Source organism: Canis lupus, chromosome 25 (assembly GCF_003254725.2).
Source record: "Canis lupus dingo isolate Sandy chromosome 25, ASM325472v2, whole genome shotgun sequence".
NCBI lineage: Eukaryota > Metazoa > Chordata > Mammalia > Carnivora > Canidae > Canis > Canis lupus.
The window spans coordinates 1-12,992 of NC_064267.1; the positions used below are offsets into that span (position 1 = coordinate 1).

The 12,992-nt window shown below is 42.0% G+C and overlaps 1 long non-coding RNA gene across 1 annotated transcript; it reads right to left on the reverse strand.

Annotated features, from left to right (window-relative positions):
- Positions 1–2,348: 2,348 nt before the first annotated feature.
- On the reverse strand, positions 2,349–6,103 carry LOC112669351 (uncharacterized). Its single transcript, XR_007405932.1, has 2 exons — positions 5,651–6,103; positions 2,349–5,120 (listed from the first exon to the last, which is right to left on the reverse strand). It is a non-coding gene; the product is annotated as an uncharacterized LOC112669351 (long non-coding RNA).
- Positions 6,104–12,992: the final 6,889 nt, after the last annotated feature.

Sequence of the window (12,992 nt, forward strand, 5' to 3'; positions counted from 1 at the left end):
GGGGGTTAGGGCTTCAACATATTCATTAGGGTGGGGAGGAGGGGAGATAAAATTTGGTCCATAGTATATATTCTTTCTTAATTCCCCCAATGACCCTGTATGGTGGTGGTTGTTTTTATTTTTTTATTATCGTTATTAATTTACAGTTCACAGACGAAGTGATTGAAACCTATCTGCCACACAGCTAGTAAGGGACAGGAATGAGACTCCATTTCAGCATTCTTTATAGGCAACACATCAGTCTCTTAGAAAGTCCAGGGTGGTATTATTAGTCAAGAGGGAAAGACACTAAAAAAGAAGGAGCATCCTGTTAGTCTTAACCCTCTATAGTTATATAAACCAATCATCATTGGTTTTTATTCTCTCTAGAGATAAGTTCTATTTTGTCCGTGCCTAATTTTAACCTTTCTTAGTATTTATACACAGATTTCTAAGTGAACCCCTCCCATTTTTATTTTATTTTTTCTCCAGAGTCTATTTGTTACCCAGAAAATTATCTCTCTGGAAGCATCTGACCACAGACACTATGTCTCCAGGACTTTCCGCAAGCTAACACAGAGGTTTTAAAGGGCAACTACACTCAGAGCCAATTCGTTTCATTTCATACAATATATCTTGAGATTAGTGTTTAATATAGTTGCCCAGTGGTATTCAAGAGTACAAAATCAATTTTCGATGTATTATAACTTTTATTGGGTAATCACATTTCCATTAAGTTTATAGGGTATTTATTTCCATTTCAGAAACATGAATTCCTAATATTATTTCTAGATGATCTATAAATAACTGTAGATATGCTTGCCAATGTGTTGCTTTGCCTTTGATGGCATAAAATGGAAAAACATAAATAACAACGTATTTCATTTTCTTAGCCAAAGGAAAGAATATCTTTTTTAAATCCAGAAAATTGTATATTACTTTGGAGGCTGTATGCAAATCAGACAATTTAGACGCAATATCAGAAGGAAAGGCGGTCTCCTAGGAAACTCTTGGCAGTTTAAATGTTTGGTAGGTTCCTTCTTCAATTAAAGCAGAGTACAGTAAAGGGACATATCCCTTGAGTCACCCCATGTAGTAGAAGTCATCAGCCTTCCCAAAACACTAGAGGTAGTCTGAGTGAAAACTTTTTGTTGGAGCAACTGGGTGAAATCCTGGAGCATAAATAAATCCCAGATTTTAAACTTCACCACACAAATCACATTTTGGGGGATAATATGTTTAATTTCATGGTAAGAAATTCTGTCGAGGGTCAACTTGCTGCCCCCAAATAGTTGAAGTAGGTCAATGGAAACTTCTCCAAAATGGTAAAGGTCAGTGAATGGCCTTTCTACAAAAATACTTTCTTTTCCAATACTAGACTTTCTTGAATAGGCTCATTCACTAAATCAGATAAATGTTGATAAATAATTTGATAGTCACTTTACACCAGGATGAACCAATAGAACACTTGTTTTGTTTTGTGCTTTGGCCTTTTATAAAACACAGTTGGGAAAGGGTTGCCCTAAATGGATCAACTAACATTCAGCCTATGCCATGACTCACTCTGATCTTCGTATTGTTGGTAACTCTACAACAAAAGCACTCCTTTTGCCCAGGATTTAAATGTATTAAAAAAGTCTCTCGGGGGGCCTGGATGGCTCAGTGGTTGAGCATCTGCCTTTGGCTCAGGTCGTGATCCCGGGGTCCCGGGATCAAGTCCCACATCAGGTTCCCTGCAGGGAGCCTGCTTCTCCCTCTGCCTGTGTCTCTGCCTCTCTCTCTTTGTGTCTCTCATGAATAAATAAAATCTTAAAAAAAAAGTCTCTCAAAATTTAAGAGTAGTTGAGATTCCTCCTTTTTACATACCTTACATGCAGCCAGGAACCCAGAATCTCCTCTGAAATTGTCATTTACGTTAATTTCTTTCCATTCCCTCAGCCTCCAGAGCAAACAGAAATCAACTGTAAGGGTCTCATACATTACCTCCCTCACCCCAATTTCTGTACAGTTCAATGTCTAAACTAATCTTAGAGGATAGTGTCAGGAGCTACATCTTCTACTGTATACCTAATACCTGTAGTTGACTTTTAGCAAAGCAACATCATCCATCATATTAAACAGTTTATTTTTTATGTTATTGCTTTATATTAATATATAGATGCATTTCAGTTTTATCTTCACGTAGAGCCATGAATACAAGGTTTCATCCCCATTTTTGTTTATTCATTATTTAATATCCCTGATAATTTTTTCTCCCTCAAGGATATTTCTGTAAGTTTCTTTCATGCAAGTGTCAGAAACATACTTTCTGCAATTCCCAGTTTTCATATACTGTTTTGTAGAAGAGCTTGGTACTTCAAATGGAGGCATTTTTAAAAGGTTTTTATTTATTTATTCATAAGAAACATACACAGAGAGAGGCAGAGACATGGGCAAAGGGAGGAATAGGCTCCCTGCGGGGAGCTTGATGTGGGACTCCATCCCTGGACCCTGGGATCATGACCTGAGCCAAAGGCAGATATATGCTCAAACACTGAGCCACCCAGGTGCCCCAAAATAACAGAATTTAAAGACTGGTACTGGCAAGTTCCAGGACTTGGGGTCAGCAAATAAGCAGAAGCCACACTTCCAAGCAAGGTACACTGTCTGCTTCTCATCCTCTGTTATCATCCCTTAGGCTGCCACAGGCTAAGTTTTGGAGTGTGCATTTTTAGTAGAAGTAAGACAGCCCTCCTAATTGCAGCTTGCAAGAAAGCACTAGGACCAGAACTATGTTAAGGACACTTTCCCAGGAGGGCACAGATGTTCTGGGTGAATTCCAGGTCTAATAGTTATGAATCCTTCAGTGGATCCATATTTTTCTATTCCAGAAAGTGTGTGTATGATCTGACTCTGAGCCTATGTACAGACGTACATGGGAGATCTAACAAGGGAAAGTTCTGTTACCTGACCTATTTCCACATTGTCTAAACCAAAAGTGAAAAATCCATTTAGCCATAGGCTATAGAAATACAAATAAGAAGAAAGATTTACAAGTAGAATATCTCTGACTAGATTTATGATTGTAAAAAAACACTATGTTTTTCTCCTTGTTTTTCTTGTTATCTGAGAGTTGAAAGATATCCACTTTAAAACAAATACAGCATCATAGAAACATAACTTATTATATTACCTAATAAATAATAAATGGAAACATAATACTTATAAATATATATTAATAACTTTCTAGTATTAGTCTGGGGCTTCTTTTGATTACCTTGCATAGCATATTAAGTGATTTATACAGTTGAACTCTTTTACATGTTTTAGAAGACGAGCATATCTTAAAGTAATATGCTTAACATTTTCAAACAGAAATTTGCAGTCTTTCATCTTTTAAAGTGTCCTTGCTCTCTTTTTTGAATGTATTTATCATTCAATAGCCCATAAGAAATGGTTACATTAGCACATTATAGTAGCATGTTTTAAAAATCTGTTATTATAAATTTGTTGAGTATGGATATGGTTTAACTTAAGGAATATTAATTTGGAATAAAATTGATTTGTGTATTTTTCTCATTCAAATATTAATGTAGTCTAAGAGCAAGATACTTTAATACTCAGAGTTACTATTGAAAGATATACATTTACTGTCAGGATACCTATTCAGTCCCTGTTTTTGTGGATTGTTCCCTTGAACTTCCTCTATTACAGAATCCCCCTTAGTATTTCTTACACAGCTGGCTTTGTGGTCACATATTCTTTCAGTTTCTGCCTATCTTGGAAGCTCTTTATCTCTCCTATTCTAAATGAGAGCCTTGCTGGATACAGTATTCTTGGCTGCATATTCTTCTCATTTAGGACCCTGAATATATCCTGCCAGCCCTTTCTGGCCTTACAAGTCTCTGTGGAGGGTTCTCCTGTTATGCTAATACTTCTACCCATAAAATTTAGAGATTACTTGTCTCTTGCTGCTTTAAGAAAATTCTCTTTATCTTTAGAATTTGCAAGTTTCCCTATTAAATGCCCAGGTGGACAGCAGTTTTTATTGATATTGGGGTGGGAACTATCTCTTTACTAGATCTGAATGCCTGTTTCCCTCCCGAATTTAGGGAAGTTTTCAGCTATGATTTGTTCAAATACATATACTAGGCCTCTGTACGTTTTGGTACACTAGGTAACACCAGTTAAATGTAGATTTTTCTTTCTGAGGCTACTATTTTTTCCCTTAAACTATCCTGATGATCTTTTAGTCGTTTTCTCTTTTTCCCTCAGTTCCCCTCCATGCCATCAACTTGTCTTCTATGTCACTCACTCGTTTAATTGATTTTTAATTTCAGCCTGATTAGATCTAAATTCTGCAATCATGAAGTCTCTGGAATCATTCACGGTTTTTTCGAGAGCCACCAGTAGCTTTATAATTGTGCTTCAGAATTGGCTTTCTGACATTGAATTGTAATTCAAATTTTGTAACTCTGTGGGAGTTTCTCATTCTTATTTGAGGTGATTTTTTCCTTCTAGTCATTGTACTCAGTGCAAATTGGCCAAAAACAAGTTGTATTGGGAAAATGAGAAAAAGAGTGAAGAGAAAGAAGAAAAGAAAAAGAAAGAAGAAAAAAGAGTAAAAGAAAAAGAAAGAAGGAAAAAAGAGAATAGAATAAAAAGGGGGAGGTAAGCAAACAGAAATCAAAAGACAAAAAACAAGGGAGAGCATACTCTCATTTTCTATGCTGTAAATCCCTTGGCTTCCCCTGGAACTTTCCAGTGCATCTTGGTCAGTAATTAGTTTTTCCCCTGTCCGTCTAGCTGATCTTATGTGGGAGAGGCCTGCAGTGCTGATTTTCCGGTTTTAGCACTTCGGGGAGCAGCTCAGCCCCCTCCCTGGTGTAAGGCTCAGTGAAAGATTTTTAACCTCTTTATCCCTCGAGGTCACTGTGGGGCTGGTGGGGGGGGGGGGTTGTTTATCCTGTGAGGCCCCAGAAGGAACAACAACAGTAGAGGCGGCCAGCTCTGGAGCCCTGGAGTGAGCTCCGGCAGTAGCTATTGAGTTTGCAGTCTGCAGAAGCCTGGATGCTCTGGGGGCAGGAGCCGCTGATCTGCCCAGCTCGGGGCCACCCGGCGGCAAGGGTGTCCTTGCTGTCCTGCGCCTTCCTGGCTTCTTCCTGTCCCGGGGGAGGCGCCAGATCTTGGGCTGTGTCCCCAGCGCACTGTGCTCCCAGGCCTGAGCTGTTGGAATCCTACTCCAGGCCGCCCAGCCCCCTCCATGTGGAGCCTCTGCCCTAGCGCATTCTGAGCAGTTCCCAGGGCCGCCCAGCCCCCTGCGCAGAGTCTCTGCCTGAGCCGCTTCCGAGCTGTGCCCAGGGCCTCAGCTCCCTCCCAGCGGAGCCACTGCCTGAGCTGCCTCCAACCTTCTCCAGAGCCTTGCCATATGCACCCTGCAGCCCTTTAGGGAGCTTGGCGGTGGTGTGGGGCGCTGGTGCTCTGTTAGTGTCCCAGGGAGGCTGAGGGCATCCCCGCCCCTCCTGGGATCTTGCTCCAACTCTCGGGAAGATTGGTGAAACCCCTGCTTCTCTATGACGGGGCTTTCATGTCCTGGGGACACTGGCCGTGGCCTTAGCCCGGGTCCTCTCGGGGCCCCTCCCACTTGGATGCCTTTTGTTTCTTTATTTCTTCCCTTGCCCTCTCTTCCTACCGTGATAGAAGCGTGAACTCTTCTCACATTAGCATTACAGCTGTTCTCTCTTTAAATCTCAGGCGGAATTAGTAGGTTCTCAGGATGATTTGAAAGTTATTTATGTAATTTAGTGGGGACAGGTGACTTGGGGACCCTACTCTTCCACCATCTTGCCCCCTCCTACTCTGTTTTCCGTTTAAAATTGTTTCTAGGCAACAGTATCAGGAGGGTCAATGAGAAAGCCATCTGACATTGGCCACCTGAGCTGCTTGGTGATTGGCCACCTGAACCAGGCCACCAGGAGAGCATGCGTGATTGGCCGGGGCATGGCAGTGACATCACAGAGGGGCACTCTGATGCACCTGGGCTGATATAAAAGCATGACAACCGCTCACGAGCTGATCCAGGGGCCGTGCAGCCTCCTCCCCACGGAGCCTCTGCCAGAGCCACTTCTGAGATGCTCCTGGGGCCGAGAAGACCCTCCTGGCAGCGCCGCTGCCTAAGATGCCTCCGAGGTGTTCCCGTGACCGAGCAGTCCCCTCCCCTCGGAGCCTCCGCCCGAACCGCCTCCGTGCTGCGCCCTGGCCGCTGGGCGGGCGCTCCAGCCATTTTCGGAGCTCCATCCTTTTGGTCTGTGGTGCGCTCTCCCCATTTCCTATGTTCGAGACCCCGGGAACCTGGGGGCGCCACTGCCCCTCCTGGCAGATGGAGAGCTCCGTAGTTACTGCGGGAGCTGAATCCAGGGCTCCAGAGCAGGCCGCCGCCACTGTTGTTCCTTGCGGGGCCTCGCAAGGTAAACAAACCCCACTGAGCCCTGCACCAGGCAGGGGACAGAGCAGCTCCCCCAAGTGCTCACACCTGAAAATCAGCACAACAGGCGCCTCCCCCAGAAGACCAGCTGGACGGACAAGTTCCAGGGGAAGTCAAGGGACTTAAAGTATACAGAATCAGAAGATATTCCCCCCTGGGTTTTTTTTGTTTGTTTGTTTGCTTGCTTGCTTGTCCCACCCTTTTTTCTTTCTCTTCTTTTTCTTTTTTCTTCCTTTTTTCTTATTTCTTTTTCTCTTTTTTTCCTTCTTTCTCTCGTCTCTTTTTCTCCTTTTCCCAATACATCTTGTTTTTGGCCATTCTGCACTGAGCAAAATGCCCAGAAGGAAAACCTCACCTCAAAAGAAAGAATCAGAAACAGTCCTCTCTCCCACAGAGTTACAAAATTTGGATTACAATTCAATGTCAGAGCCAATTCAGAAGCACTATTATAAAGCTAATGGTGGCTCTAGAAAAAAGCATAGAGGACTCAACAGACTTCATGACTGCAGAATTTAGATATAATCAGGCAGAAATTAAAAATCTATTGAATGAGAAACAATCCAAACTAGAAGTCCTAACTACAAGGCTTAACGAGGTGGAAGAACGAGTGAGTGACATAGAAGACAAGTTGATGGCAAAGAGGGAAACTGAGGAAAAAAGAGACAAACAATTAAAAGACCATGAGGATAGATTAAGGGAAATAAATGACAGCCTGAGGAAGAAAAACCTATGTTCAATTGGGATTCCCGAGGGTGCCGAAGGGGACAGAGTTCCAGAATATGTATTTGAACAAATCCTAGCTGAAAACTTTCCTAATCTGGGAAGGGAAACAGGCATTCTGATCCGGGAAATAGAGAGATCCCCCCTAAAATCAATAAAACCGTTCAACACCTTGACATTTAATAGTTAAGCTTGCAAATTCCAAAGATAAAGAGAAGATCCTTAAAGCAGCAAGAGACAAGAAATCAATTGACTCATTTCACTCAGCATAATACCCTCCAGTTCATTCCACGTTGAAGCAAATGGTGGGTATTTGTCATTTCTAATGGCTGAGTAATATTCCATTGTATACATAAACCACATCTTCTCTATCCATTCATCTTTCGATGGACACCGAGGCTCCTTCCACAGTTTGGCTATCATGGCCATTGCTGCTATAAACATCGGGGTGCAGGTGTCCTGGCGTTTCATTGCATTTGTATCTTTGGGGTAAATCTCCAGCAGTGCAATTGCTGGGTCATAGGGCAGGTCTATTTTTTTTTTTTTTTTTTTTTTTTTAGGAGGGCAGGTCTATTTTTAACACTTTGAGGAACCTCCACACACTTTTCCAGAGTAGCTGCACCAGTTCATATTCCCACCAACAGTGTATCGCATCCTTTCCAACATATGTGGTTTCCTGTCTTCTTAATTTTTCCGACTCTCACTGGTGTGAGGGGGTATCTCATTGTGGTTTTGATTTGTATTTTTCATGGACAGTGATGCGGAGCATTTTCTCATGTGCTTGTTGGCCATGTCTATGTCTTCTTCTGTGAGATTTCTGTTCATGTCTTTTGCCCCTTTCATGATTGGATTGTTGTTTCTTTGCTGTTGAGTTTAATAAGGTCATTATAGATCTTGGAAACTAGCCCTTTCTCTGATACGTCATTTGCAAATATCTTCTCCCATTCTGTAGATTGTCTTTTAGTTTTGTTGACTGTATCTTTTGCTGTCCAAAAGTTCCTTATCTGGATGAAGTCCCAATAGTTCATTTTTGCTTTTGTTTCTTTTGCCTTCGTGGATGTATCTTGCAAGAAGTTACTATGGCCGAGTTCAAAAAGGGTGTTGCCCGGTTCTCCTCTAGGATTTTGATGGACTCTTGTCTCACATTTAGATCATTCATCCATTTTGAGTTTATTTTTGTGTATGGTGCAAGAGAGTGGACTAGTTTCATTCTTCTGCATGCGGATGTCCAATATTTCCGGCACCATTTATTGAAGAGGCTGCCTTTCTTCTAGTGGATAGCCTTTCCTCCCCTATCGAATATTAGTTGACCATAAAGTTCAGGGTCCATTTCTGGATTCTCTATTCTGTTCCATTGATCTATGTGTCTGTTTTTGTGCCAGTACCACACTGTCTTGGTGACCACAGCTTTGGAGTACAACCTGAAATCTGGCATTGTGATGCCCCCAGATATGGTTTTCTTTTTAAAAATTCCCCTGGCTATTCGGGGTCTTTTCTGATTCCCCACACAAATCTTAAAATAATTTGTTCTAACTCTCTGAAGAAAGTCCATGGTATTTTGATAGGGATTGCATTAAACGTGTAAATTGCCCTGGGTAACATTGACATTTTCACAATATTAATTCTGCCAATCCATTTGCATGGAATATTTTTCCATCTCTTTGAGTCTTCCTCAATTTCCTTCAGAAGAGTTCTATAGTTTTTAGGGTATAGATCCTTTACCTCTTTGGTTCGGTTTATTCCTAGGCATCTTATGCTTTTGGGTGCAATTGTAAATGGGATTGACTCCTTAATTTCTCTTTCTTCAGTCTCATTGTTAGTGTATAGAAATGCCACTGACTTCTGGGCATGATTTTGTATCCTGACACACTACCAAATTGCTGTATAAGTTCTAGCAATCTTGGGGTGGAGTCTTTTGTGTTTTCTATGTATAGTATCATGTCATCGGCGAAGAGGGAGTTTGACTTCTTCTTTGCCAATTCGACTGCCTTTAATGTCTTTTTGTTGTCTGATTGCTGAGGCTAGGACTTCCAGTACTATGTTGAATAGCAGTGGTGAGAGTGGACATCCCTGTCTTGTTCCTGATCTTAGGGGAAAGGCTCCCAGTGCTTCCCCATTGAGAATGATATTTGCTGTGGGTTTTTCGTAGATGGCTTTTAAAATGTTGAGGAATGTTCCCCTTATCCCTACACTCTGAAGAGTTTTGATCAGGAATGGATGCTGTATTTTGTCAAATGGTTTCTCTGCATCTAATGAGGGGGTAATATGGTTCTTAGTTTTTCCCTTGCTGATATGATGAATCACATTGATTGTTTTACGAGTGTTGAACCAGCCTTGTGTCCTGGGAATAAATCCTACTTGGGCATGGTGAATAGTTTTCTTAATGGATTGTTGGATCCTATTGGCTAGTATCTTGTTGAGAATTTTTGCATCCATGTTCATCAGGGATATTGGTCTATAATTCTCCTTTTTGGTGGGGTCGTTGTCTGGTTTTGGAATTAAGGTGATGCTGGCCTCATAGAACGAATTTGGAAGTACTCCATCTCTTTCTATCTTTCCAAACAGCTTTAGTAGGATAGGTATGGTTTCTTCTTGAAACGGTTGATAGAATTCCCCTGGGAAGCCATCTGGCCCTGGACTTTTGTGTCTTGGGAGGTTTTTGATGACTGCTTCAATTTCCTCCCTGGTTATTGGCCTGTTCAGGTTTACTATTTCTTCCTGTTCCAGTTTTGGTAGTTTGTGGCTTTCCAGAAATGTGTCATTTTCTTCTAGATTGCCTAATTTATTGGTGTATAGCTGTTCGTAATATGTTTTTAAAATCGTTTGTATTTCCTTGGTGTTGGTAGTGATCTCTCCTTTCTCATTCATGATTTTATTAATTTGAGTCTTCTCTCTCTTCTTTTTAAGAAGGCTGGCTAATGGTTTATCTATATTATTAATTCTTTCAAAGAACCAACTCCTGGCTTTGTTCATCTGTTCCACTTTTCCTCTGGTTTGTAATTCATTGAGCTTTGCCCGAATCTCTATTAGCTCTCTTCCTCAGCTGTGTTTAGGATCTACTTGTTGTTTTTTCCTCCAGCTCCTTTATGTGTAAGGTTACCTTTTGTATTTGAGTTCTTTCCAGTTTTTGGATGGATGCTCTTATTGTGATGTATTTCCCCTCAGGACTGCTTTTGCTGTTTCCCAAAGATTTCCAATGGTTGTATCTGCATTCTCATTAGTTTCCATGAATCTTCTTAATTCTTCTCTAATTTCCTTGATCCTTTCATCTTTTAGCGGAATGGTCCTTAAGCTCCACGTGTTTGAAAACCTGTTGATTGCAGGAAGCTCTACATTCAAGTCACCACGTAGAAGTGTATTATTTTCTAAGTATGTTTTAACTTTGGTTATTAATTGATAGATATACTTGGCAGCTCCCACTTTCGGGACATAAATATTGATGATTGTTAGGTCCTCTGGTGCGATAGGTCCTTTAAGAATGATATAGTGTGGGATCCCTGGATGGCGCAGCAGTTTGGCGCCTGCCTTTGGCCCAGGGCGCAATCCTGGAGACCCGGGATCGAATCCCATATGGAGCTCCCAGTGCATGGAGCCTGCTTTTCCCTCTGCCTGTGTCTCTGCCTCTCTCTCTCTCTGTGTGACTATCATAAAAAAAATAAAAAAAGAATGATATAGTGTCCTTATTCATCACTTACTACAGTCTTTGTGAAGAAATGTAGTTTATCTGATCTAAGAAAGGCTACCCCTACTTTCTTTTGAGGAACATTGGAAGGGCTTGTTATTCTTCAACCTTTTATTTTCAGGCTGTAGGGGTCCTTATGTCTAAAATGAGTCTCTTGTAGACAGCAAATAGATGGGTTTTGCATTTTTATCCAGTCTGAAACCGCAGCTGTGCCTTTAATGGGGTCATTAAGCCCATTCACGTCCAGAGGTACCATTGAAAGATCTGTATTTCGTGTCATCATGATACCTATTCAGTCCCTGTTTTTGTGGATTGTTCCCTTGAATTTACTCTATTACAGAATCCCCATTAGTATATCTTGCAAAGCTGGCTTCGTGGTCACATATACTTTCAGTTTCTGCCTATCTTGGAAGCTCTTTATCTCTCCTTCTATTCTGAATGAGAGCCTTGCTGGATACAGTATTCTTGGCTGCATATTCTTCTCATTTAGGACCCTGAATATATCCTGCCATCCTTTTCTGGCCTTCCTGGGCACTGTGGAGGGCTCTCCTGTTATGCTAATACTTCTACCCATAAAATTTAGAGATTACTTGTCTCTTGCTACTTTAAGGAAATTCCCTTTATCTTTCAAATTTTCAAGTTTCGCTTTTAAATGTCCAGGTGTAGAGGAGTTTTTTTTTTTTTTAGAGGAGTTTTTATTGATATTTGGGTGGGAACTATCTATTTCCTGGATCTGAATGCCTGTTTCACTCCCCAGTTTAGGGTAGTTTTCAGCTATGATTTGTTCAAATACCTATTCTAGACCTCTGTCCCTTTTGGTACCCTCGGTAACACCAGATAAACGTAGATTTATTTTCTGAGGCTGTTATTTTTTCCCTTAATCTATCCTCATTATCTTTTAGTCATTTTCTCTTTTTTCCTCAGTTTCCCTCCTTGCCATCAACTTGTCTTCTATGTCACTCACTCGTTTAATTGATTTTTAATTTCGGCCTAATTAGATCTAAATTTTGTAATCATGAAGTCTCTGGAATCCTTCTCGCTTTTTCAAGAGCCACCAGTAGTTTCATAATTGTGCTTTTGAATTGGCTTTATGACATTGAATTGTAATTCAAATTTTGTAACTCTGGGAGAGAGAGCTGTTTCTGATTCTTATTTGAGGTGAGTTTTTCCTTCTAGTCATTGTACTCAGTGCAAATTGGCCAGAAACAAGTTGTATTGGGAAAATGAGAAAAAGAGAGGAGAAAGAAGAAAAAAAGAAAGAAAAATAAAGAATATAAAGAAAAACAGAAAAGAATGAAAACAGAGAATAGAATAAAAGAAAAAAAGGGGGGGGGGGTTAAGCAAATCAAAATCAAAAGACAAAAAACAAGGGAGAGCATACTCTCATTTTCTATGCTGTAAATCCCTGGGCTTCCCCTGGAACTTTCTAGTGTTTCTTGGTCAATAATTTGTTTTTCCCCTGTCCGTCTAACTGGTCTTCTGTGGGAGAGGCCTGTTGTGCTGATTTTCCTGTTTTAGCACTTGGGGGAGCTGCTCAGCCCCCTCCCTGGTGCAGGGCTCAGTGAAAGATGTTTAACCTCTTTATCCGTCCAGGCCACTGTGAGGCTCAATGGGGGTTGTTTATCCTTTGAGGTCCCAGGAGGAACAATAACTGTAGAGGCGGCCAGCTCTAGATCCCTGGAGTAAGCCCCCACATAGTAAGCTATGGAGCTCTCAGTCTGCAGAAGCCTGGATGCTCTGGGGGCAGGAGCCGCTGATCTGCACAGCTCGGGGCCACCCAGCTGCAAGAGTGTCCATGCTGTCCTGCGCCTTCCTGGCTTCTGCCTGTCCTGGGGGAGGCGCCGGATCTTGGGCTGTGTCCCCAGTACACTGTGCTCCCAGGCCTGAGCTGTTGGAATCGTGCTCCAGGCTTCCCAGCCCCCTCCATGTGGAGACTCTCCCCAGTGCATTCTGAGCAGTTCCCATGGCCATGCAGCCCCCTGAGCGGGGCCTCTGCCAGAGCCGTTTCCAAGCTGCTCGGGGCCCCAGCCGGATGCACCCCGCAGTCCTTTCGGGAGCTCTGCCACGGTGTGTGGCCCGCTCTACCTGGGGCTCTGGGGCTCTGTTAGTGTCCCAGGGAGGCTGAGGGCATCCTCACCCCTCCTGGGA